General features: G+C 44.2%; 2 long non-coding RNA genes across 3 annotated transcripts in view; one reads left to right on the plus strand and one right to left on the minus strand.

Moving 5' to 3' along the window:
• The window catches only part of LOC114201343 (uncharacterized), a 45,169-nt gene that overhangs the window by 6,379 nt on the left and 23,623 nt on the right, over nucleotides 1–15,167 (plus strand). The gene's annotated exons all lie outside the window — the stretch shown is intronic.
• On the minus strand, nucleotides 7,800–9,160 carry LOC114201344 (uncharacterized). Its single transcript, XR_003607628.2, has 4 exons — nucleotides 9,014–9,160; nucleotides 8,858–8,924; nucleotides 8,160–8,219; nucleotides 7,800–8,048 (listed from the first exon to the last, which is right to left on the minus strand). It is a non-coding gene; the product is annotated as an uncharacterized LOC114201344 (long non-coding RNA).

A 15,167-nucleotide genomic window follows, 5' to 3' on the forward strand; every position in this document is an offset into this window, starting at 1 on the left:
ACTATTTGGGTTCTGGACCCAATTCCAGTGTGCGGAGAGAGTTGTTTGCCCACACATCCAACAGGCAATTCTCAGAACACCAGCTGGGTGTCCTTTAGTTCGATGCTGACACTGTCTACCTGAAGATAGTGTCAGAATCCCAGAGTGAGGGTTCACCCGCCCCCTTCAGACGCGCAGGTCATCACCTGTGCTTCTGACAGACTGACAATAGATCCATATTTCAGGCGTTCTAGCGACTCCCTCCTTGGGTCGGATTAATCTGCTAGAGTGGCTCACAGAACTCAGAGGAGTATTTTACCTACTAAGTTGCTAGTTTATTGTTTTATTATAAAAAGATAGAACTCAGGAACAGCCAGATGGAAGAGAGACGCAGGGCAGGGTATGGGGGTGAGGCAGGAGCTTCCATGCCCTCTCTGGGTGCACCGCTCTCCCCACATCTCCACGTGTTCACCAGCCCAGGGGCTCCCCAACCCCATCCTTTTGGGGTTTTATGGAGAATTCATCACATGGGCACCATTTATGAAATCATTGACCATTGGTGACTGATTCAACTCCCAGTCCCTCTCCCCTCCCCGCTCCCCCCAGCACAGAGGGGGGACGGCAAGTTCCAACCCATGATAATCATATGGCTGGTTCCCCTGGCAAACTCTCCTTAGGTGCTTTCCAGAAGTCACCTCATTAATATGAACTCAGGTGTGGTTCAAAGGGATTTGTTATGAATATCAAGACACTTTTATCACTCTTATCGCTTAGAAATTCCAAGGGTTTTAGCAGCTCTGTGCCAGAAACAGGGGACAAAAACCGTATATATCATTATACCACGCTGGGTTTGTATGTCTTGCGTTTGAGGCACCTGTGAGAAATCCAGGTAGAGAGCTGGAATGAGTAGTTGAACGCACAGCTCTAGAAAACAGTGGCCGTTTGTCTGGATGGGGGATGTTGATGTGACAGTCCCTGGGGGTTAGGCAGAGGCCCCTGCAGGAAGCAGAGGGCATGCTCCAGCTGGATACTTGGAGGAGAGTGTAAGAAGGATATTGTTAATAAAAGTGTGGGTAGGGTTGATGGAAATCAATTAAAAAGGGTGAAGCATCCGCCATCAAAGTTCAGTGACCCCTCGGGAATAAATACCCTGGCCTTTCTCTCCATCTTGTCCCTTGTTTGTAGACCTCCTCTGCAAAACCCAAATGCAAGCCCAGGGAAAAGAGCTGATGAATTCCATTCAGCCCAGAGCAGGAGGCAAAAGGGCCAAACAGAAGACAGCGCAGACGGTAGTTTTAACCTTGGGTGGGACATGAGGGAAGCAAGGCTTGAGCCAGAGCCTGAGTCCCTGAGACATTGAAAGCCAGGGTGAAGGAGGATGAGCAGGCTGGCAGAGGAGATGGGACAGTGGCTAGAGGGAGTAGAAACACCAAGAATATCCTGGAAGCCAAGTTAAGTAAGGCCAAGACTCCATTGTCAGTGTTTATGGAAATAATTACCCACAGAGAGGCATACTTTTCTTGCTGTTACCTGTTTTATCTGCTAGCGGCCAGAAGCAGGGGAAATGGAACTGCCTTTGGGGTTTCTTCCTTGACCACAACCAACCCCATCTAAGGCAAGCATCCCCGCTATGTGCTGGAGTTCTTGCTGGCCCACAGATGAGCCTCCCCTTGGGGAACCCCCAGCAGTATTACCTGGTGCCTGTGAGCATGAGTTCTGGACAGAGGCAGATTGCCTGCCTCAGAATTCTGGCTAGTTGTGCAGCCTTGGGCAAATTACTTAACTTCTCCATTTACCCATCTGGAAAATGGGAATGGTTAACTCAGGTGTCCCAGGTGAAGCACCTGGGACATGTTAATTGCTTAAAAGTGCTAGCTACTTTTTTTTTTTTTTTAAATCAGAGAGAGAGAGAAAGAGAGAGCACAAGCAGGGGGAGAGGCAGGCAGAGGGAGAAAAAGGCTCCTGGCTAAGCAATGCAGGACTCGATCCCAGGACACTAGGATAATGACCTGAGCCGAAGACAGATGCTTAACTGGCTGAGCCACCCAGGCATCCCTAACGTGCTAGCTACTTTAATTCCAACAGTGCCTAAGATATAGTAGATGCTCAATAAATACTAGTTAAACGAATAAATTATTTTAGTTGAAAAATCATTAAATTGAAAGAGGGACCCTGTTGGGGCGCCTGGGTGGCTCAGTCGGTTAAGCATCTGCCTTCGGCTCAGGTCATGATCCCAGGGTCCTGGGATCGAGCCCCGCATCCGGCTCCCTGCTCCACAGGGAGCCTGCTTCTCCCTCTCTCTCTGCTTGCCGCTCTGCCTACTTGTGCTCGCTATCTCTCCGTCAAATAAATAAATTAAATCTTTAAAAAAAAAGAAAGAGGGACCCTGATTACCTAAGTTGTAATTATAAGAGATTTTATAAAGAAATAATTAAAAACCTTTAGGATTTTAAAATTTCTATTACAGTAATAAGATAATGATATTAATTTTAAACTAATCTGAGTGTTATGGTAATTAAATAAGCAACTTGTTGGCTTTCAGAGAAGGAAGGAAGTGCATAGATTGATACCAAGACACTCAAAGCGCTGACAGGAAACTGAGGTTCAGTGGTGTCAAGGAGTTAAGAGTGTTCTGTAAAGTTCCCCAGCAGAGATGGGGTACAGCTGGGCAGGTGGATGAGCATTAATCAGGGCAAGTGAGCTTCAAGGAGCAAGGAAAAGCCATTTAACCTGCAGTTCATGGTAATGAAACAAAATATTTAGTTTATTGCTAATTATTTGTTTTCTTTTTTATTTCTTTAGAGAGAGAGAGCAAGTGCATGAGCAGGAAGGACAGAGGCAGAGGGAGAAAGAGAATCCCAAGCAGGCCCCATGTTCAGTGTGAAGCCTGATATGGGGCTCAGTCCTTCGACCCTGAGGTCGTGACCTGAGCCAAAATCAAGAGTTGGACACTTAACCGACTGTGCCACCCAGGTGCTCCTAGTTATTTGTTTTTCTTTCTTTTTTTTTTCTAAAGATTTTATTTATTTATTTGAGAGAGAGAATGAGAGAGAGAGAGCACATGAAGGGGGGAGGGTCAGAGGGAGAAGCAGACTCCCTGCTGAGCAGGGAGTCCGACGCGGGACTCGATCCCGGGACTCCAGGATCATGACCTGAGCCGAAGGCAGTCGCTCAACCAACTGAGCCACCCAGGTGCCCTAGTTATTTGTTTTTCTTAAACTGAGGTCCTTTGGGATTAAAAAAATAACACATGTTACTGTTACGTAAGAAAATGTGTTCGTAGGAAACACATCAAGCATATAGCATTAAAGGAGTCATGATTACAAATTATCCTTAAATGACTGATCTAAAATAAGAATATGTACATATATATATAGTAAGAGACATAAGGCAGATATCGCAAAATGTGAATAGTTGATGATTCAGATGTTCATTGCACTTCCTTTTTTATTTGAAAATTTTTTCAAAATACAGAGTAAGGAAAAAGGTAACACATGCTTAGAACAATTAAGAAGGGGACACCTGGGTGGCTCAGGTGGTTAAGCATCTGCCTTCGGCTCAGGTCATGATCCCAGAGTCCTGGAATCGAGCCCCGCATCGGGCTCCCTGCTCAGTGGGAAGCCTGCTTCTCCCTCTGCGTGCCGCTCCCCCTGCTTGTGCTCTCTCTCTCTGACAAATAAATAAAAGATTTTATTTATTTATTTGACAGAGAGAGACACAGCGAGAGGGGAACGCAAGCAGGGGGAGTGGGAGAGGGAGAAGCAGGCTTCCCGCTGAGCAGGGAGCCCGATGCGGGGCTCGATCCCAGGACCCTGGGATCATGATCTGAGCCGAAGGCAGACGCTTAACGACTGAGCCACCCAGGCGCCCCTAAAATATTTTTTTAAAAAAAGAACGATTTAGTAGTGTTTGAGAGAGCCCACAATTGGATATTCTAGTGCTTCATCGAACCATCCCTTTTCTCTTGCTGCACCCGAGGCAGTACGGTGCAGTGGTCAGAGCACAAGGCATGGTGGTCAATTGTCTGGGTTTGCGTCTGGCTCCGACATTTACTAGCTCTGTGACTTCGGGGAAGCTTCTCAGCTTTCCGATTCTGTTTTCTCATCTGCAAAGTGGGCACAATTATGGAAGTTGAGGGGATGAAATGGCTGATGTGGGTAAAGCCCTTTGAAAAGTGACAGGCACATAGTACTTGGTGCATGTTCATTGTCACCATCATCATCACTATTATTAGCCTGAGGAACCAGATGGCAAGGATGACTCAGTGGGTTATTTTTGTTTTGGTTTGGTTTTGATTCTTAAACTGAGGATACCAAGGTCCTCAGGCATCACAGTTCTTAGAAGTCACTTTCAGGAGGTAAATAATTTGAATCAGAACCGGCTTATTTCTCTCTGTGTTGCTGCCATCACCAAAGAGGCAGCAATGAAAACAGAGCACGTCCCTTCTTTTTCTTTTCTTTTTTGAGAAAGAGCGAGAGAGTGAGCATGAGTTGGGGGCAGAAGAAGAGGGAAAGAACCTAAGCAGGCTTTACACTGAGCACGGAGCCCAATGCAGGGCTCGATCTCACGACCCTGAGATCATGACCTGAGCCAAAATCAAGAGTCAGATGCTTAACAAATTGAGCCACCTAGGCACCCCTTCTTTTTATTTTCTACCTCTCTCCCCACCCTGCTCACCAAGTGCCGGCTTTAAATTCTCCCTGAAACTACTCAGCTGCAGCTATGAGCTGGCGATACTTCACAGAAGCTTGGGTGTTGTTTTCTGTTCTGCCTGGAACACAGATATTTTACCCAGCCCCCGTGGTGGACATTTTACCAAGTTAGCCTAAGAGAGCTCGTCTCTGGCTACAACAAGAGTGCTACTGTCTTTGCTTTTGTTTTGTTTTGAAATTTTGTAATTCACTCCCTCACTGAAGACTATGAGAAGTTAAATGCAAGTTACTCTTATTGTATATCGTGGGAAACCCGGTTAAACATTTCAAGTGCTCAAATACACCACAGTCTGTCTCAAGAATATTCTGGCAGTGGGTAACAGAGCTATGAAACTTTTCAAACCTTTGACCCAGTAATACCAGTCTTGGGAATATACCCCAAGGAAATAACCCAAAAGGGAAAAAATGTAATTTGTACAAAGATATTCATGTGTTGCTATTTATAATCCAAATAATCCAAAAGCCAAATAAGGAAATGGCTCAGCAAACTATGGTATAGTGACATAAGGAAACACCAGTGACCAATTTTAAAAACAGGAATGCAGCCTTTGCTGGCTCTAGGGAATGTGTGGACTTAAGTATTTTGTGACAAGGAACACCACATGGAAAGTTTACAACTCTGCAAAATGCTCTGTTGCACAAAAAAGTCTGGAAGTGAGTTTTAAGGAAGGAAAAATGTAGTTTAGAGCTGAGTCTGATAACTTCTGTAAGGTTGCATGTGAATTACAATATCTGTTGCAGGACATTCTGGGGTCTGACCGTTTTGAGTCTGAAACAGTTATTTGAGCATGTAAAGGAGACAGTTATAAATCAAGCAATTTTGTTTTGCAGCAGGAAATCTTCATAGGTATGTGCCAAGGCATGGGAAAATGTGAACTCTGGCATCCAAACTCTTTGCTCTACAATCTAGAGATGCCTGGGAAGGACTGGAGGGCTGCGGGTATGAAAGAAACGTGCTGGATACGAAAACCTGTTTGGAATCCGTCTGTTGTCCCCTGGCAGATCAGTCCTCAGACCTTGCTGAGGGCTCACCAATAAGCAGCAGAGTGGCAGGGACCTATTTTTTTCATGGGGAGAGAGGAGGAAATTGGATTTCAGAAGCCAGAATAAATTGGAGCTGCCAAAGGAACATTTACAAAAAGTAACACTAATTCTTCGGTTGCTATTACAGAGTCAGGTCTATAGCAGACTGACACTTCTTTTTTTAAAAACTGGGAAGAGTTCAGAATAGGAAACGGGACAGTCATATCAAGAGGCTAAGGGGAGGGGCGCGTGGGTGGCTCATTCGGTGAAGCCTCAGATTTCCGTTCAGGTCCTGATCTCAGGGTCCTGGGATCAAGCCCCTCGACAGGCTCTGCACTCAGTGCAGTCGGCTTGTCCCTCCTGCCTCTCTCCCTGCTCTCTCTCTCAAATAAATAAATAAAATCTTTAAAAAAAAAGCTAAGAGGACATTAAATCAAGGAGCTGTACAAAACAGGAAGGAGATGGATAAGTATTTGTGGCAAGTTCAGAGTTATTTTATTTTTTTAAATAATTTATCTTGGGTAGGAGTTAATATTTAACAACTATAAAGCAGGGAAATGTGTTCACTGGAATGGACTATTATTAAAGTTTACATAACATTTAAAATCATTTTTTCTAGTGGAGTCCTTTTTTTTTTTTTTTTAAAGATTTTATTTATTTTAGAGAGAGAGGTGCCGGGGGAGGGGCAGAGGGGAGGGAATGGGACAAGCAGACTTTGTGCCCAGTGCAGAGCCCGACCCGGGCTCTGTCCCAGAGCTCTGAGATCATGACCTGAGCTGAAACCAAGAGCCAGATGCTTAACCAACTGAGCCATCCAGGCACCCCTTCTAGTGGATTCTTAACATCACCATCAGAAGGCTATTTGTCCTGGGATTGATATTTTTCCTTTCCCAACCTTAATTTGGGCAGGAGACACAATCCAATTAGAATTTTTTTTCATTAGCAATTAACAAAAATTAAAACAAGAGTTTGTACCGATAGTAATGGACGCTGAGTTTTGTAGCAATGAGATATCAAAGAAGTATCTCTTCTGCTTTCTTTAAATAAACCAAGCCCAAGCTCGGAGAAATTAAGCCCAGTGTTATGCAGTGTGTTTTAACTACATTCTTTGTTTGTCCATCTAAGAATGTGTTTTGTTTCACTCATTCTTCTCCCTGGTGATTTAACAACAATGTTAAATACATCCAGAGCCTTTCCAGGGGAGCACAATTTGTCTACCAAACTCATACTTCGTGGCTGCTGGTCAGGCCCCGCTCCCCTCACCCTAACTCTTTAGCTGAAACTCTCAACCCATCTATACCTTTATCTTGTATTTAATGATGGCCACATTTGTGGATACCCACAACTGGTTCAGCTTCAGGGTCTCTACGGCACCCAGATGCAAAGACTCCAGTTACTTTAACAAGTCGACTTTGTTGGAGGGAAAGGTGTTAGAATTTAGCACCATAAATCTCCCACTTGAGACAGGACTGGAGGAGGGGCTGCTGGGCACACCAGAAGGACCCATTTGCAAAGCAGTGCTCTGGTGCTGGGTTGAAAAACATTCACTGGAGAAAAGTCTTTCAGGCAAACTGATTGATTCTCCTTTCTCTGGGGTTTGTTAAAGGGGATTCTCAGTCCTGACACTATGAACATTTGGGGGAGGATAATTCTTTGTTGGGGGGGTGCACGCTGTGCCTTGTAGGATGATTAGCCGCCCGCCTGGGCTCTACCTACTAGGTATCACTAGCAACATCTCCAGTTAATGACAACCAAAAAATGTCTCCAGGCATGGCCAAGCGTCATCTGGGAGGCAAAATCACTCCCAGTTGAGAACCATTGGTTTATTAGATATTTTGTGTGGAAATAATGGTATTGGGGTAATAGCATGAGATTATCCTCTCTCGATGAAGACAATGAAACATTCCAACTTCATCTTCTCTGCCCCTCGCTTCCCAGGAGGTTCAGCCCCAAATAAAAATTGAAGGCGACTCTTCGCCTCATTGAACTCTTCTCCAGCACTTTCCTTTTTTTTTAAAAAAGAAGTAGGAAATGTATGTGTATCTACAAACTTTTTTTTAAGATTTTATTTATTTATTTGGCAGAGAGAGACACAGTGAGAGAGGGAACACAAGCAGGGGGAGTGGGAGAGGGAGAAGCAGACTCCCTGCTGAGCAGGGAGCCCGACGTGGGGCCCGATCCCAGGACCCCGGGATCACGACCCGAGCGGAAGGCAGACGCTCAACGACTGAGCCACCCAGGCGCCCCTTCTCCAGCACTTTCCTATCCTTCATCAAATTATTTCCCCGATTCTTTTTCCTCAGGAATGGAGTCTTACAGGCATCTTGTACCTAACTGAAAATCAGGTGAAAGAGTCCAAAGTGGGCAGAAAAGACTCTCCAGGTCTTTTCTCTTTCTTAACATAGGTTGAGTTCAGCCATCCCCTAATTTGAGGAATTAACTCACCAGTCTGACAGTTACTGTGTGTGGGGTCATTTGCCCCGTGGAAGTTCTTAGAAGCATACCCTGTAGAAAAGGAGAGAGGGCATAGTTCTGGAGATAACAGTTTGGTGGCCACCGTGCCTCGTGAGCCTCCTGGCAATGCTTGGAGAGCCAGATCAAAGATGGGCTGTTTGCATCAGCTTTTTCTGAAGAAACTCTGATACGTGTCAGGAGCGAGGGAGCCTCACCCAAAGCTCCCGAAACAAAGGAACCCTTTGGACGTTTGGTGCAGGGTGTCCTTGGTGGTTTCACTGCAGTTTGTAGGGAGAGATGCTGCCATTGTCATTCCCTTGCAGTCATTGTGTGGGAGGGGTGGGGAGGGGGTGGGAAAGGGACCCATAAGGAGGGCCCTGGCCGTCTAAAGACATAACCAAAATAAAGAAAATTGATTTATGCCACTGGGGCTGTCAAATCAATTCCACTAAATTACCTCTCTCAAAAGGGTCATTTGAGGGGGCGCCTGGGTGGCTCCGTCGTTAAGCGTCTGCCTTCGGCTCAGGTCACGATCCCAGGGTCCTGGGATCGAGCCCCGCATCGGACTCCCTGCTCCGCGGGAAGCCTGCTTCTCCCTCCCCCACTCCCCCTGCCTGTGTTCTCTCTCTCGCTGTCTCTCTCTCTGTCAAATACATAAATAAAATCTTTAAAAAAAAAAAAAGGCTCACTTGCGTTCTTCAGGAGGGAGGATCAAGCACGGGTCAGGGGTGGCGTTGCTGACAGGCTGAGGTCACCCTGTTGAAGGAGGAGGTTAGTGGGGAAGACAGAGGAGAAAAGACGGGATTCTGGCGGCATGCCCCGGTGAAGGAGTCCAAACAGGTTACCGTGGAGGAGAAACTCGGTTTTCTTCCTTTTGCCTCTGGGTAGAAAGTAACAGCTGACACAGCGCTAGAATTCCCAGGTCCGCGCTGGAGCGGAATGAGAGGAGTCCTAGCAGCTTTCAGACTTGGAGTTGAATTAGCTGATCTGAAGGAAATGACTGTGAACTGTGAAAAGCAGAAAATGAGAGTGAGAAGAAAGAAAAGTATTGAAAATGTGCTTCCTGGAAAACCACCCTCCTGCTTAAAAAACAACAGCAACAACTCCCCCCCCCAAAAAAACCCCACAAAAAACCTAAAACTCCATAAAAACACCAAATTGCTTCTTGTTTTAGTTACACTTCTGCCCTGGAAAGATTTTTAAGAGCAAAGGCAGAGAGGAGCGCATAACATAATTAAGAACAGGCCACCTTGAGGGGCGCCTAGGGGGCTCAGTTTTTAAGTGTCTGCCTTTGGCTCAGGTCATGATCTTGGGGTCCTGGGATCGAGATCAGCGTGGGGGAGAGGTCCCTGCTCAGCAGGGAGTCTGTTTCTTCCTCCTTCTCTGTCCTGCCCCCCTGCTTGTACTTTTTCTCTCAAATAAATAAATAAAAAATCTTTAAGGGGTACCTGGGGGGCTTAGTTGGTTAAGGGTCTACCTTCAGCTCAGGTCATGATTCCAGGGTCCTGGGATTGAATGTGGGGCTCCCTGCTTGGCGGGGAGTCTGCTTCTCCCTCTCCCTCTGCCCCAACCTCTGCTCATTCTCTCTCTCTCTCCTGCTCACTCTCTCTCAAATAAATAAATAAAATCTTTTAAAAAAACCCTTGAGCATGTTTATTGTAGCTGCGGCTCTCATGGGGTTAACAAGCCTGGTTCTGGTTCAAATACACACTGCCGTTCACTTCTGCTTCAACAGCTGCGTGTTGACGCACAGGAGACTGGCAAAGGGGAGACTGCTCTCTGCTAAGAATCGGGAGACCTGAGGACAGGTTACTTATAGAGCTTAGATGTGCTGTTTTCCCTCCCTAGGCCTTACTTTCTGTATCTATGAAATAAATTTTTGAGTAGGATTAAGAGTGAGCAGCTTTTTCTTTTTTTTTTTTAAATAAAGGCCAGTTCAGGAAAAGTAAAAATATTTATAGACTTTTTTTCTTTTTTATGAAGAAGCAGCAACCTAGAGACAGCTTTTTATTTTTATTTATTTTGTTACTGCTTTTTATTGCAGTGTAGCTGAGACACAATGTTACATGAGTTTCGGGTGTGCAACATAGTGATTCACCAGCTCTATACATTATGCTGTGCTCATCACAGTGTAGCCACCACCTGCCACGGTACAACACTATTACAATACCCTTGACTATATTCCCTGTGCTGTACCTTTCATCCTGGTGACTTATTGAGTCCATAACTGGAAGCCTGCTTCTTACTCCCCTTCATTCATTTTACCCATCCCTCCACCCGCCCCTGCCAACCACCAGTTTGTTCTCTGTATTTATGGGTTTCTGCTTTTTTTGTTTGTTCCCGAGGCAGCTTTTTAATCTTTCACTCTGAAGTTAGATTTTGGGTTTTGGGTCGCCCATCACTGGACTAGACAAATGCTAGTTTCTCTTCCAGATTAATTAAGTTCTTGGTTCTCTAATGGAGGTGACTTTTGCCGGCTGTTTCTTCATACCATTTCTAACCAATTCTTTCCTTAACAACATCATCTGAAGGCTATCTGGCCAGCATGTTTTCTGTTCTCAAGAGGCTCTTGAAAAACCCTTGGATACAAATGATATTGTCCTATTTTATTTACACATACCAGCCTTAAAGGCATCTGTCCTAGTTTGGCAGTTACTATGGAATGAAATCAATAAATATTAATAATTCAGCAGCTAAAGGAATGGTGTTCAGAAAACAGGTCAGCAAATTTTGACGGGTTACAACCAGTCAATTGATTAGGGCTGGAACTTCAAATATCCAGACATGTCTTCAATGAAAGGCTCTTGGAATGCACGTTGGAACAATGGAATAAAGCCATTGCTTTATTAAAGTACCAGGAGCTCACTGACATTTCATCATGTGAAATCCGAACCCTTCATCAATCCTGCTGTTAAACTCTTCCAAAGTAAGGAATTAGACAAAGCTATCAGACAGGGCATGCTTCTAGGAAATCAAAAGAGATGGCAGAACGAAAAACACTGTAAAACTTTTCCTTGCTAAACCTTTGGGAAAACAGTCTGGCACTTCCTTGAAGGGTTAAACACAGCATTACCATATGATCCAGCAATTCCACTCCTATATACATACCTAAGAGAAATGAAATCATGCATCCACACAAAAATTTGTACACAAGTGTTCACAGCAGTATTATTCATAATAGCCAAAACGTGGAAGCAACCCAAATATCATAAACAAAATTTAGTATATCTGTACAGTGGAATATTATTTGGCCAAAAGAAGAAATGTAGTACTAATACATGTTATTATGACACTGATGAACCTTGAAAACATCATGCTAAGGGAAAGAAGCGACACAAAGAGTCACATATTGCATGATTCCATTGGTATGAAATGTCTACAACAGGCAAATCTATGAAACCGGAAGTAGCTCAGTGGTGGCCTAGGGCAGGGGGGAGGTGGGGATAAAAATGGAATTGACGTCTTTATTTTTTATTTTTTAAAGATTTTATTTATTTATTTGACAGACAGAGAGAGAAAGAGAGGGACCATAAGCAGGTGGAGTGGCAGGCAGAGGGAGAGGGAGAAGCAGGCTCTCCGCTGAGCAGGGAGTCTGATGCGGGGCTCGATCCCAGGACCCTGGGATCATGACCTGAGCCGAAAGCAGACGCTTAACCGACTGAGCCACCCAGGTGTCCCAAAGCTGTACTTTCTTAACGGATCTGTTTTCCTAGGGCAATAATATAATTGTATAATGCGTGTATGTGTGTGTGTATCATCCCCAAGTGTACTTCCTCAAAACTGATAGACTGCTAGAACAATCTATCAAATTATTCCATGACATGACATGGATCTTGGTTTAAAACTGTCATCTGTCACTTATGTTTACTTCCATCCTGAGGACTCACCAGTCATTTCTAAAGCAAGCACACCTCTATAACTTGGGCAGCGGGTCAGTGATCAGAATATGCTAACACACTGGCTACCATCTATTAGGAGTTGATCTTGGGCTGATGCTCTTTCTGCTCAGCCTTTCCAATCACAAATTCTAAGCCTTTAGCACTGTCTGTTTCTCGAGGAGACAGGTGGCCATCCTACGGAAAGGTAGCAATCTTGTCTTTGTGGATTCTCTGACCTAAGCAATTTTCACAGTCTCTTCATTTTCTACACCTGTACATGGATCTGTACCAAAAGTTCTTTGTGGTAATTCTGTCTTCTCGTTTTATCTCCATTGTAGAAATAGTCAGTTACTTCCTGTCTGACCTAAATAGTCTGAGCATGACTCTTAAACTCTTTTTTTGAAAGAAAGAAAAGAAAGAGCTAAAGTTAAACTAATATGGTTATGCTTGTTCTAAGAGTTATGTTGTAAAATTGCTTTTGAAATATGGTATCTTCATACTTGGAAACTAAGACTAGCTCACTGGGAAGATCACTTAAAGTTTTTTAATTCTTTTGACCACAAGAAAACAAATTCTCTCTAGGCTGAATTCAAAGTTGTATCTGGCATCTGAAGGAAGGTTTGAAACAGTTGCTGGTCTTTTTTTCTTTCTTTCAATAATTTGTTAATTTGAAGTAGGCTCCACACCCAGTGTGGGGCTTGAACTCAGGACGGTGAGATCAAGAGTTGCAGGCTCCATTGACTGAACCAGCCAGAAAGAGCCACCAGTCTACCTGCATCCATCCCTGTGACGGGACTACAGGGTGGAGTGTGGACTCTGGAATCAGGCTGCTTGGTTCTTAAACTGGCTTCACAATTCTGGGCAAGATACCTGTAAGAACCTATAAGAACCCTCTACCTATAAGAACCCTCTGTTCTCCCGAGAGACTATAGACTCTGAAAAAAAAACTGAGGGTTCTAGAGGGGAGGGGGGCAGGGGGATGGGTTAGCTTGCTGATGGGTATTAAAGAGGGCACGTTCTGCATGGAGCACTGGGTGTTATATGCAAACAATGAATCATGGAACACTACATCAAAAACTAATGATGTAATGTATGGTGATTAACGTAACATAAAAAAAAGGAACCCTCTGTTCTTATTCATATGTAATGTGCAGATAAATTATAGCCCCCACTTCACAGAGATGTTGGGAGGATTAAGTGAATTAATTGTATGAATAAATAAAATGCATAGAACAGAGCCTGGCAGAGAAGCAATACTCAGTAAATTTTATCTATCATGTCTCCCTATCAACCTCACCAACTGCCAGGGGCAGGGGCACTATTCACTTTCTGCCAGAATCCTCTTGCAAGGAACCTGGACCTGGTCCCTGAGAACAAATAAATCATCAGGGATGGGGGTCAGGCCTGAGCAATGGGGCTTGGTTTAGACAGAGCAAGACCATTTCCCTTCTTCCTTGGGAAGACCAGTAGCATCTCTGAGGAGCCTCACGCCCCCTGAAGAAACCAAATCCAGTAAGAGGACTCAACTTTCCTGAAGATACACATGCAAAGTTCTGAAGTGAGTGAGCAGATGTCATCCTCAGTAGATCCAGGATTATGCCTTTGGAGGGAGTGCCCTACACTCAGGATGAAATGGATCATTTGGAGAGAAAACTTCGATAACTCCCTTGAGCGTTCCTTGCTGCTATGACTTGCTCTGTTTAGACTTTCTTTTTTTTTTTTTAAGATTTTATTTATTTATTCATGAGAGACAGAGAGAGAGAGAGAGACAGAGGGAGAGGCAGGCTCCCAAGGAGCAGGGAGTCCGATGTGGGACTCGATCCCAGGACTCTGGGATCATGACCTGAGCCGAAGGCAGATGCTTAAACATCTGAGCCACCCAGGCGCCCCTGTTTAGATTTTCTTTAACCATAACCCCAAACCTTGCTGATGCCGGCTTCCTGGATTCCAGAGTCTACCCAGTCTTTTTCCACTGCTATGACTTACATTCTCTGATTGCTTAGTTTGGTAATGACCCTGTGTATTTGCCTTTAAGTTGCAATTTGATCCCTTAGAGCAACTCATGCTGACCTGTGGTCTGGTAACTAATGTTCAGTCTTGGCCAATGATACCGTGTCTGTGTTGATACCCTCAAGGCTATCTGTGCACTATGGACACTTTGTAGGTCCCCTGGCTCCACTGGCACTCCTGCCCAGCCCAAGACTTTCTTTCTCCAAAGGGAAAATATAGGTACACAGAGACTAAATGATTTGTTTAGGGAAATAGAAAAGAGCTAGAAATTTAGCTGAGCCAGAATTAGAACCTTCAGATTGCATTGCATCTAAAATACAGTAATCAGCAAGACTTCATTCTTAAATAAAATGTTGTTTTAATAAAATACGGCACATATATATTTTTCTTTTCAAAGATGTTATGACCAGGATGGCTGGTGTGAATGGTAATATATGGTGAACTATATAATTAGTAGCAAAAACAAGGACTCTCAAATAAATAGGCTTAAACATTTTTTTTAAGACATATCTGCAAATCAGCTGAGACTTAAGAACAGGCAAGGGAGAGCTGGCTTTTCCTCCAAGAATGTGCTCTTGGTTGGCTTGGGATAGAGAAAGGAGTCATATTTACCCTCTAGGAATCAAAAGTAACATTGGAGTGACCTTCTGGAGAAAGGAATCCTTGCCGTCTCCTTGCCTTTTTGCCCAAGATTTCAGAGTGTAAACCATACAAAAGCACTACCCCCCAGAGCTGCATTTAGGCATCTCTGTATCTGGCAGGATGTGGAGCCAGTGAAAAATTCTAGGGAAAGCCTAGCTGGGCTAACAAGGAGGAAGATCTAGTGTGATAGAGGAGAAGTTGACTATATCTGCATGCTCTGACCCAGTACAAATCTAGGTCACTGCGGCCATTCAGAAATCCTAGTAAATGCAAAGACCATGGATATATAATAGAAAAATATAAGAAGCAGAATTACCCCACTAACTACCTATTAATTATACTTTAAGTTGGTCCCTCACTATTGAGAGTCCCTTACCTAAAGATTCAAATACAATCAAAGCCATTTAGATATTGTGTAACATAGTTTGCATGATGTGCAGGAGGATACGAAAGTCTTCCTTAATCCATC

This window comes from Eumetopias jubatus, unplaced genomic scaffold (assembly GCF_037043125.1).
Source record: "Eumetopias jubatus isolate StellerSeaLion01/CBP00866 unplaced genomic scaffold, mEumJub1_p1.0 scaffold_10, whole genome shotgun sequence".
NCBI lineage: Eukaryota > Metazoa > Chordata > Mammalia > Carnivora > Otariidae > Eumetopias > Eumetopias jubatus.